At 32.2% G+C, this 12,452-nt stretch overlaps 1 pseudogene; it reads right to left on the minus strand.

Annotated features, from left to right (window-relative positions):
• Positions 1-11,562, minus strand: part of LOC108905309 — a 35,439-nt pseudogene extending 23,877 nt beyond the window's left edge.
• Between the last annotated feature and the right edge of the window lie 890 nt (positions 11,563-12,452).

The following is a 12,452-nucleotide window of genomic DNA, read 5'->3' on the forward strand; positions in this document are numbered from 1 at the left end:
AACTTGGAAACATTTTTTTCAGCTAAGCTAATTTATTCATCTTCAATTTCCTTTTTCTTAAATTTCGATACGACCATTTTTCATCGAAATGTCGGACTTTTAATGGAATGACAAATGGTCGTACAGAGAATTGAAGGGCAGTTTCGAAAAAAAATTTTTTTCATCTTTTACACTAATTTAAAAAAACAGTAAAAAAGGTATTTTATGGTTTTTTAGAAAATTGACGGCTAAATTAGAAATATTCAAGAAATGACTAATGTTACGATCTAGAGAACCGTTTCTTTGTTTCAAACAGTCAAACTTTTGAAAATAATTAAATAATATAATATAGGCATAATAATAATTAAAAATTATAATTTTTTGAGCTTAAACACTTCCATTTTTTTTCCATTTTAATCATGATTAGATTAAAATGGAAAAAAGTTTTTTGAGGTTTTCTCACATTTTTAACGCAAATAACGTTTAAATTGATGAAAAAAAGAGAATCTTGGAGCTTCAAATTTTTTTTTTTTAATTCCAGATACAACCATTTTTCACCTAAATACAGTCTGTCAATAATCACGGAAAAATTTCTGAAATTCTTTTGATCCTTCTGCCTGTTAGAATTCCATGAAAAATAATAAAAAATATCCGCATGTTGAGGATTTCACAGCAGACATTTACCGTCGTTCTTCCTGGAAGAATTTCTTTCACAAAAAGGGGGTTCCTTGAGACCATATAAGTTGCCTCATCCGTCCAAAAAATATTTTTGAAAATACGTCATTGTTATACTTATCCATCATTTCCTGGCAAAATATTACCCTTTGATTGTTACCATTTAAGTAATGTTAATTTTTGGACGGGCATTACTTTAAAAGGTTTTAAATTATTGGAAACAAAATATCAATAAAGTCATGGCAATCTTGAATATGCAATGTGTGGGATTCATTTACGCGATTAAATGCAATTATATCAAAAACTGTCAAAAACAAGTGTCACATATGTGTTACATCTAAACATGGAATAATAATTTACAGGTTTCTATTAAAAAAATAATAAGTTGTATTTGTTACATCGACATCTAAATTTGAATTGTTTTTTTTTGTTTCTATAAACAGGAACTTCATAGAAAACACTACAACTTTTATTTCAACAAAATTTTTATATCTGCAAAACTAAAACCGAGATAATAGGGGTGGGAAAGTTAAGTGGGACACTTTGTATATGAGATTTCAAGAAATTTCTCTTACTAGATAGATTGAGGTTAGCATAAATACATTATCATTACAAATTTTAAATTTAGCGCCAAATTAAATTAGAAGAGAGTCACCTATTAATAGTTTTCTGAGATTAAATACACAGTTAATCTCAGGAGTTGCTAATAATTTATATAGAAAAACAATCTATTATGTTGAACTCAATTATCTATGAGATATTTACCATTATGTTCCATTTGGAATAGGGGAGTTATCAGGGACTTTCACTATAAGCATTTGGAACTGAAATCGATAATATTTTTATTGCCGAGAAATATCGAGAAATACTTGTTTACAAATTTCAGTGGAATGAAATTCTTTACCATATGCTTCTAACCAAAAGTCGTCGAGACAGAATTTGTGCATCGAATAGCTTAGGAGAACTTGTTGAGGGTCACTGATATATTAGCTTTGTTCTCGTTAGCGATTCTGGACTGGTTTAGGATGAGTTTACGCATGAGCTTAAGCGCAGTTTGATTTTAGGATGATTAAATTCAAACTGTACTTGAGTCTAATGTGAAAATTCACCCTTAATTAGTCCGGGACCGCCACCGGAACAAAGTTACTATTGTAACGGTGGTTACCAAACAGTTTTCTCCGTTAAAAATTAGGAAATATAATTCCTACGTCGAAATTCCTGTCGATCCCCTATTACAGATAATGACGGAGGAAACGACCGCAATGGCGGCGGATAAATATGTATATCGAGTAAAATCTAGTGTGCCACAGTAACACGTGTGGGTACACTGATCGGCATGAGAAGCCATGCGCTGTCGTGCAGCCTTGGCATCCGTCCTGAGCCGGTTGCAGCTGACCCCAAGGATATTCACCTGTACGGGATGTCGCTGAGATTACTCTGGGAGTGCGAGTGAGGCACCTTGGTGTCCTTTACCCCGGACACGGCCAGCTCGTGCGCGGAGCCCGAGAGACTCCTGTCGCTGCCCCTGCGCTTGGATAGGGCCCCGCACATGACGACCGTGCCCTGCGAGGCCTGCTGCTGCAGGAGCTGTTGGTTTGGCGCCGTGCTGGTCGACGCTTTCTTCTTCGTCTGGCCGAATCCGAAGAACCTGCAAAGATATTGTTTTATTTTTTTTTCTAAGAAATAGTCTAGAAATTTTCATAGTAAAAAAATTAATTTTTATACGACTGCCTTGCAAAAGGGGGTTTTGCGCACAGAAAACACGCTCTGAAAACGGTATTTTGCACACGCCGTGTGCTAAACATTTTGCACACGGTTATGTCATCTTTGCACACGCGTCTCCAGATTGTGATTTTTGTTTGATGTTGTCACCCAAATTATGCAATGTTTCAAGTTGGCTGAGTTTCATAGCAACCGTCACGGCTCCTTTATTTTGTTGATTAGATACTTCAAAAATTGTTGAATTCCCGAAGTTTGGGTGTGAAAATGTGTGATTCTGAAGAGATTTTACAGAAAGCAAGCGAAATATGTTCGGAACTGCTGCCCACAAAATCCAGAAGCAGGTATGAAGCTGAGTTAAGCCGATTTATGGACTGGCGACTAGCCAAAAATGTCCAAACTTTCTCAGAAAACGCAGTAATGGTGTATTTTGAAGAACTATCTAAGAAATATAAATCTTCGACGTTGTGGACGATTTTTTCGATGCTCAAGTCAACGTTAAGTGCCAATCACAACATAGATCTTGGAAGCTATAAAAAGTTGCAAGCGCTAATCAAACGAAAATCCGAAAACTACGTCCCAAAGAAGTCCCAAATCCTCACAGAAGATGATTTTTGCCGGTTTTTGACGAAAGCATCAGACGACAAATATTTACTTATCAAGGCGGTGGTGGCAGTTGGACTATCTGGGGCATGTCGAAGGGAGGAATTATGTTATCTCAAAATAGAAGACACCAAAGATTTCGGCAGTGCTATGCTGATTAAACTGAAGAATACAAAAACAAAGGTACCAAGGTGTTTTACAATTACAGGAAACCTTTACACTATCTTAAAAAAGTACTGTGCTCTTCGTCCTCCTAATCTGAAGACAGGCAGGTTTTTTTTAAACTATCAAAACGGAAAATGTTCAAGCCAAAACGTTGGCATCAACAAAATTGGAAACATGGCTAGGGAAATCGCCAAGTTTTTGATGCTAGAGAATCCAGAAAGTTACACGGGACATTGTTTTCGGCGTTCATCGGCCACAATTTTAGTCAATTCTGGCTCAAATCTGCTTGCCCTCAAACGCCATGGAGGGTGGAAATCCAGTACAGTTGCCGAAGGCTACGTTGATGACTGTTTGAGAAATAAAATGGAAGTTTCGAAAAAGATAGAGTCTTCAGTGTCTTCTGCTGCCACAGAACCAGAACAACGATCGTCTACTGGAATACAACAAGAAAACAACGACCGCACGCTGAAAAACTGCACTAAAAACACGACACCAAAAATATTCTCTATTACCGAAAACAAGGTGCACAATAATACTGCTTTTCCCAGCGTAACCTTGAAGGAATGTTCAAATGTTACCATAAATATTAAATATTAGTTTCTTTTGTTAATGCGTTAGCGATTTTCTTAATAAAAACGAGTTAAATTAAAAGTTGTATTTAATTTATTTTGTTAATGCGTTGGCAATTTTAGTAATAAAAGCGATTTAAATTAAAATTTGATTTTTGTGGTCTCTGTTTGCAGTCGTATAAAATGTATCGTAAAAAACTCGTTTGAAAACCTCTTTGCACACTCGCTGGACTTGTGGACCTCGCCTTCGGTTCGGTCCACCAATATGTCTCGCTCGTGTGCAAAGAGTCGTTTTCAAACCCTTGTTGTTTAATATACTATTAAAATTTACAATGTTATTTAGGAAATTGAATAGATTAGCCTTATGAAACACATTAAAAAGGATATGTTAAATTTGTAACGTGCAATCAATTTAATTCGACTTGCAAAATTCATTTGAAAAACACTGAATATGTGGGTTCCTCGCAGCTCGCCTCTAAATCTGTAACTTGTTTACAGCGGTGGTCATGGTTACCGTCGCACAGAAGTGAAAGCCGGAGTGGGAGCATATTTACTATGCAGTTTGTGCTCTGCTCAGTCCGCCCATAACCAAATAATAGTTATTCACTGCATTTTTTTCTTATTAAAAGCAATTTGTTTACATGTGGTGTAAAATTTTACCTGCGTATTCTTTCTTGTGTGTTTTTTAAAATATTGTAAAATGTTCCGTTAGATTACAAAGACAGTCTAACAGCATTTGCAATGGTAATTATTGAAAATCAACTGTGCAAGAAATGCTAAATTTGAATGAAAAATTAAAAGTTTATTTAGGATAAAAGTAGAACTATAAAAAATAATGTTGAGCACATTTCCAATACATTTCAATAGTACTTAAAATAAAACTACCTTTGATTTTCGTTCGCTGACGCAGCAAATCGGCACTGAAATATTTAAAAAATTGTTCCCATATTTATTTAACCATACCCATATACAGGTCTAGTCGAACTAAACGTGGACTTGGTAGAAATGTATACGCCCAGTTGAAGAATGCGCGCGCGGGCAAACGGCGTACACAGACAGCCGAACTGGGCGATTGGGCAATAAATCTCAGCTGTTGATAAGTGGCTGACAAATTGCCTAGCAGTACAGTGCACCAATGCGGAATTTGGTGTGATTCAGCTAATTTTAATTTATTATAGGCATCTTCTATTAATCATTCATATTACAATTGCGGAAGGGAGAAATATTATNCGACTGGGCAATAAATCTCAGCTGTTGATAAGTGGCTGACAAATTGCCTAGCAGTACAGTGCACCAATGCGGAATTTGGTGTGATTCAGCTAATTTTAATTTATTATAGGCATCTTCTATTAATCATTCATATTACAATTGCGGAAGGGAGAAATTTTATTTACTAAAATTATTACAACATGGCATATTGGAGACCTTTTGAAACGGAACAAAACGAAATTTACCATCAATATAATAAAATTCTTTGAGGAAATAAATAATTAAAATATGTTGTTGGCCAAATGAATATACAGGGTGTTTCACGGTGACGGCTCATTAGAATTATTTCAGAGACTACATCGATTTGAATTTTGAAAATTTGGGATAACGAGTTTTCGGGCATGCCCTTCTCAACTAAAATAATGGCGTCCACGTACTACTTCCAGTTATACCGGAAGTCGCCATCAACTTGCTTATTTTAAATGGAACACCCTATATATTATTGCAATTTTGGATTCTACGTGTTATATTAGGTGGACTTTTATGAAGTTTCCCTATTTCTAAAATTAACCGTTTTCGAGATATTTAATTAAAAAAAAATGGAGAGAAACAGTGACTAGCTTCAAACAGTGTGTATTTTATAGTAAGAAAGATAAATCAACAATATTTATAGAGAGGATAGCTAGACCCCTAAGCTTCCCATCCATACCTTCAATTTGGCTTAATTTCATACAGGGTGCTAGTAATGTAATGCCGAGTTTAGTTAACTTCAAATCTTCATAGGTCGGTTTTTTTAAATGGAACGCCCTGTATGTTTTTTTATATTCTGATATACAATTTTATTCTCTTTCGAACGGTATCAGAGTTCCCTATACCTATCTCTTCTAGTTTTTAAGTTATCTACTATTTTTTGTGTAATCACCTAAAATCATGTAATTTCTTGCGAGGATAGCTGTGGAATTTTTAGCGTAACTTCAAAACAAACAACTAAACTGTCAATTTGTTGTTAGTCTCTTGCAGTGACAGTTTAATTTAGTGTTTATAACAAATGGAAAACAATGGATATTCAAATGCTATTTTAAATTTATTATTCATTCACGGACGTTGCAATGGGATTATAAGCAGGACATGTAAAGTTTTTAATGAGACATATCCAAATTTGCCACCAATAAGCAGAAAAAAGTTAAGAAGAATTTTAGCAAATATGGTCGAATTTGTGCAGAAAGAATTTTACCAAAACCAATAACTTCAAATGAAGATAATGTAATAAATGTGCTAGCCTATTTTAATGTTCATCGAGAATCAACTCGTGCCGCAGAGTATGATTTAGGCATTTCACGAGCGTCCATTCACAGGATCCTAAGAACTAATGATATGCATCCATACAAATTTAAGTTACTTCATCTGCTCTTCATCTGGGTGACGACGTGCAACGTGTACAATTTTGTGAAACGATGTTAGTGCGATACCAAGAAGAACTACATTTTTTACAACATATTATATGGACAGACGAGTCAAAATTTATGAGAGAAGGTATTTTTAANGCTAAAATTCTTCTTAACTTTTTTCTGCTCATTGGTGGCAAATTTGGATATGTCGCATTAAAAACTGTACATGTTCTGCTTATAATCCCATTGCAACGTCCGTGAATGTATAATAAATTTAAAATATCAGCATTTGAATATGTATTGTTTTCCATCTCTTATAAACACTAAATTAAACTGTCATTGCAAGAGACTAACAACAAATTGACAGTTTAGTTGTTTGTTTTGAAGTTTTGTTAAAAATTCCACAGATATCCTCGCAAGAAATTACATGATTTTAGGAGATTACACAAAAAATAGTAGATCAACTTAAAAACTAGAAAACTAGAAGAGATAGGTATAGGTAACCTTGACCCTTCATTTATGAAGGTTTGAAGTTAACTAAACTCGGCATTAGATTTCTAGCACCCTGTATGCAATTAATCCACTTTGAAGGTATGATGAGAAGCTTAGGGGTCTAGCTATCCCGCCTATAAATATTGTTGCTTTATCTTTCTTAGTATAAAATACACATGGATTGAAGCTAGACACTGTTTCTCTCCATTTTTAACTTTTTTAGGGCTCATTACATTTTATTGCTAGGCGTTTTTATACATGTTCAACTGACTTCGGAGAGACTACCTAAATTTTTACGCCTTACATATATCATATTCTATTGACCCAGATCTTCTGTTTGTGTTGTACTTACCGCTTTTTCTGAGAGGGTTGGATCCCAGTAGCTAGCAAATTTTTGTAATATTCAGACCTAATAAACCTAGGATAACAATCTTTTTTCAGCAACAACGTATATACATGTTCTTGTGCAGCATCGAAAGTAAATCTACTTGGCGTTTTCATTTCTTGGTGTACTTTTTCCATTGTTTTTCCATCTATGTTGATTTCACATGGTGCTCCCGGAGCTAAAAACTCCCTGAAAGAGAATGTGATTTTACAGTAACATGTCACAACTTATTTGGTCGAGTGTTTACTATAGAATAATTTTGTCTACATTTAAATTGCCCGCAAAAATTTTGACAACAATTTTGAACTACATATGTATTTATTATTTTAAGTTTAGTTATAAGATTTTTCTGCTGCCACCAGTTCAAGCAGCTAGATCGAACAAAAACCTCCACAAAATTAGTGACCTCACAGAAAAAAAAAACAAATTTGAAGAATAGAAAAATAAATTTCTGTGATAGCATGAACTAGTCAAAAGAATGCGCACTAACAAATTGCAAATTTGCCAAGGCGTGTGTCAAGAAAATTATTTACAATAAGACTTAAAATACTTAATTTTATACTGAAAATTAAAGACTTTAGTTTAAAAATAATAAGTGGTTTTAAGATTGGATCAAAATAAAATTATACAGTAATCTTTAACAAAATTTTAACTTCATAATAATGAAACCCCAAATGACTGAGTTTTATTCCTGTAATTTAAGTACAAACTATCAAAGTTTAAAATTGCACTATTTAAAAAGCAAACCTGTTAAATTACTCAAAAATAAATTTAACAGATAAACTCTTATCTAAGCATTGAAAAATAAGGTACTTAAACGATACTTATTACAAAATACGTTTAAATCAGCAACATGTCAAGTTAAATTTGTCACAACCTTCCCAATCAGACATGCATAACCCATGCTCATATTACATTACAAGTAAAAAGAATACAATACTAAACTGACAAATAAAAATTCAATACTTCATTGATTTTCGTATTAATGGCATTAAAGATTGATTTAAAAATACATATATTGTGATACACAAATAAAGAATATGAAAATATTTTAATTTGTCCAAATATGTTATAAATACTTTAAATAAAATAAAACACTAGGTATATACAGGGTCTCCCAGAATAACGTGTACAACGGAAGACCATAGATTCGTGGACTCAAAATAAGCAGATTTGGGCTAATTCACATATATCCAAAAAACACTCTGTATAACATCAAAATTTGTAGATGGAAAGCAGAAGTCCACACCCTAAAAATAATCAAAATCAATTAATACATATTCGAGTTATTTACAAAATTCAAAAAATTTTCACGAACTTGAAAGCCATCTAGCGACCAAACGAAGCGATTTCGGATATAGGTGAATTAACCTAAATCTGCCTATTTTGTGTCCACGAATCTGTGGTCTTCCTTTGTACACGTTATTCTGGGATACCCTGTATAAATTTTTGAACTGCACTGAAAATTAATGTGACATACTTTTGTATTTTTTCACATTAACTGAATTACATTTTGTATAGAATATCTCTATCGCTTTTATTTCCGTGGTATTGCATTAACGTTGGTGAGTTGACGTATTTGTGTTTGTTATTTTCACGGATCTGTACTGTATCCAAATATGACAGTTTAGTTTAGTAAAATCTTAAGGAATGTGAAAGAAATATGGCAAAAGTTGTACAAGTTTGGTTTTGGTATACACATTTCATAAAATGTTCTATTCCTCAGCAAATGTTCAATTTAAAGTACACAGAAATAGTTCGTTGATGATGAAGGGAGGAGGAGAATAAACATTTCTATTAACATACTTCAGAATTTGTGAGGTATCATAAAAAAACGCTTATTTACTTTTTGCTTTCTATTTCATATAAAAAATTAAAGTTCAAGAATTCTGTGTAACTTCGCGCAACACCACATAGATATCTCTTTCATAATAAGATGGCTTAGACAATTTATGTTACAAATAAACAACACAGTGATTTCATCAAAGTTTTCATCAAAAGATCATCCACAAAGATAAAAACTGTCAATTACTTCTTCCATACAGTAAACCGAAAGGCTGTTAAAAATATGTATTCACATTTAAGATTCACATTGTATACTTTGATGTAGACAAATAAATACCATATATATTTTTAAAACATCTCGAAGTTAGTAGAATGACTAATTGTTGCTCGGTTTTTATTATATCAATGATAACTAAATAATTTTGATAACAAAAAAAAATAAGAGCTAAATTTTCCATTTTTTTGCAATTTCTTAGGAATTTTTTTTACGTGCTATCTATCTTCTATCAAAGTTTGTTGTACGGATAAGATGGTTCGTTATCTCTTGTATGCCTAAATGCTTTACAACCAGAACAATATTTATTTTAATAAATTCCTCTACATATTGCTATTTATTTACAAAATCTGCTTCTATGTCTGTTAAAACGCATACAGCGTCGTAAACATTCTTATGACCATGTTTATTTGAAACAGTTTTAACTATTTTTAATTTACTCAGCGACTATAGCAGATACGCCATAGCAAGGCATAGTGCTCTATGTGCCTGCTGTACGGGCGGTTTTTTTTTATTGTGCAAGATAAAAGGGCTGTTTCCAATGGAGCTGTAGATAGATTTGTCTAAAAGAAGTTTTGGTCCAATTCAATCATAAATTAATCTTATAATTTCAATAGTTATTAAATACTTTGTAAATCAAATTTGTATTCAGCAACTAAATTACTTTATGCAAATTGCGTTAATAAGTTAATATGACTGTGCGTGAAACAATAAAGTTAGTGTTACATTTTAATTCACTGCATAACCGAGAACCTTTTATTGTTGTATAAAAAAGAATGTATTCCGGCTTTCTGGAAATTGAACCTAAAAAGGAATAATGCAAATTACATTTCCTCTTCCACCCTACCCTGTTAAAGATGGGGGTGAATAACAAATGTAACTACAGTCATTTGTTGGGTGGCAGCTACTGTAGAGTCGTTTTCCATTTAATATCTTTAAAAGAGACATAATTACTCAACAGTAACAGTGGCTAATAGTAAAATGATTAATTGAGATAGATCAAACACGCAAATTAAATGCCATCAAGGCTAATGATTTAATTAGACTGTCGTTTGTAAAACAGAAATCTACGCGAAAAATGTAGCATAAATAATAATGGTTCCCCCTTTAAATAATAGTAATATTATACGTTGGAAAAATAATTAGACAGAATGAAAGTGTCGAAGGACAATTAATTGTTTGACATTCTTTGATAGGACATTTAGAAAAAAAAGGTGAATTTATTTGAGTACATGAGCTCATAATAAAATTTTTAAACATTAAATTTAGTAAAAAGGCAGTTTTTGATTAGACAAAAAAAGCACTGACCTTTTGACATTGTCGTTTTAAAATTTAAATTTTTGGAGAAGTTTTGTGTTTGACCATTTGAAAAGCGATCCTCAAAATGTAGAAATAGCTGAGACCTGTCTATCATGGCTTTATTTACGTTTTGACCTAGGTATGTCAAAGGTGATAGAACAAAATAACATTTCTTTGAAAGATTATATTACTGATTGATTTTTATCTTTAATATAATCAAAATACCAAATAAAAATTTTTTTTGGACGCCCTTGCCCATATGAACTTTTTACTTTAAAATTAATCAAAGATTCACCCTTTAAAGTTTGTGCAAGTACTTAATAAACACCCTGTATGTATTTTTGCACTAAAAAATCTATTACTCTTGTTTAAATACAAAATTACAAATCAGTTATTCATAGAAACTCGACACGTGCTCACAGGTGTGTTAAATAAATAATGAAATAATTGCAGCGCTCTCATTATTATTCATTACGTTGTAATGAATGAAAATGTTATCAGCGTGTGAAATATTTTGCATGTGAATCCCTGTTACCTTTAAACGCAGGAATTTATATATTTATATAATTTATAAAGTAAACAGCAAAATTTACGGTTTAAATAATGTAAAAACAAATTATTTTCACAGGTCAGTTATTTTGTTATATAAGTGTGTAAATAGAATCACGTGATATTTGAGAATAACAATTTAAATTGCACTTACAATAATTTAGGAATATCTCACAAAATTATGAACCGCAATCCAGAATTTTCTGATATAACAAATTGTTACTTCGAAACACTTTCTACTATTCTACTACTTTTTTTATTTATGATACTCACTCAAAAATCTCTTGAACTTTCCATGAAATTTGGGACTGGGCCGACCTTCTTAAATCGTTCACTGCCATCCAAAAGCGAATGTTCTCGTGACTATATTCCTTCCTCAGGTAGTTCGTGAATTCCTGTAGTCCAGTGGGATCTGATACCAATTCCTCCATAGACAAGGCCCATCTTCTTACTCTTTTCTCTGTTGGTACTTCCACTCTGGAAAAATTAAGTTAGTAATTTCTTATAATTTAGGCGGGTTTGTCTAGTTTGGTAGTATGGTACAGAAAAGGAGACTTTGTAGAAACAAGGAGACGAATAATATTTACAACTCTATTTACCAGTTTTTTTTTTGATTTTTTACAAAACTATAGGGGGAGAGGGAGACTGTCGAAACAAGTATCCAAACGATATTTACAAATTTGTATTACTTATAGTTTTATTTTGGGTTCTTTTTAAATTTTATAAAAAATAGTCCGGCAAGTAAAATTACATTTTTCTTCAAAAACATTTGGTACATTTTGGTAGTATATTGAGTTATATTACATCGTACAGGCATATCAATAAAATATATGCTACGACTCTTGTGATCAATACCAAAGATTCAGACTTAATAATAACCTATTAGTTATATACTACCATAAATAGATATCAATAGTGAGCAATTGGGACTATAGAAAATAGAGATATGGAATATTATTACTATATTGATTTGTTAATATTTTAATTCAACAATTTCTGCAAATTCCAACATAAATAAATGAAAAAATTTGCTTTTCTTAAACTATAAAGCTAATTTTCATAAATTTATGTATTTTTTTCTTAGAATCCTATCAATTAAAGTCAAACAATATGGTCTAGATATGTAACAGATATAATAATATTAATGAGATATAATTTAATAAAATTTTGAGAAAAAAATTGCTTTTACTTGAACTTGCACAATACCTTATATACTTTTTATTTTTTTGTTAATTAAGGAAAAACGCTATCTCTAAAAATCCATTCTAATGAAATGTACTTAGTTTAATTTATTAAATTTGTTGCCAATACTTTTGTAATCATCCCTGGTATTTTTAAAAAGGTTTCTAAATATTTCTAGT

The sequence above is a fragment of the Anoplophora glabripennis genome, unplaced genomic scaffold, assembly GCF_000390285.2.
Source record: "Anoplophora glabripennis isolate ALB-LARVAE unplaced genomic scaffold, Agla_2.0 scaffold217, whole genome shotgun sequence".
Lineage (NCBI taxonomy): Eukaryota > Metazoa > Arthropoda > Insecta > Coleoptera > Cerambycidae > Anoplophora > Anoplophora glabripennis.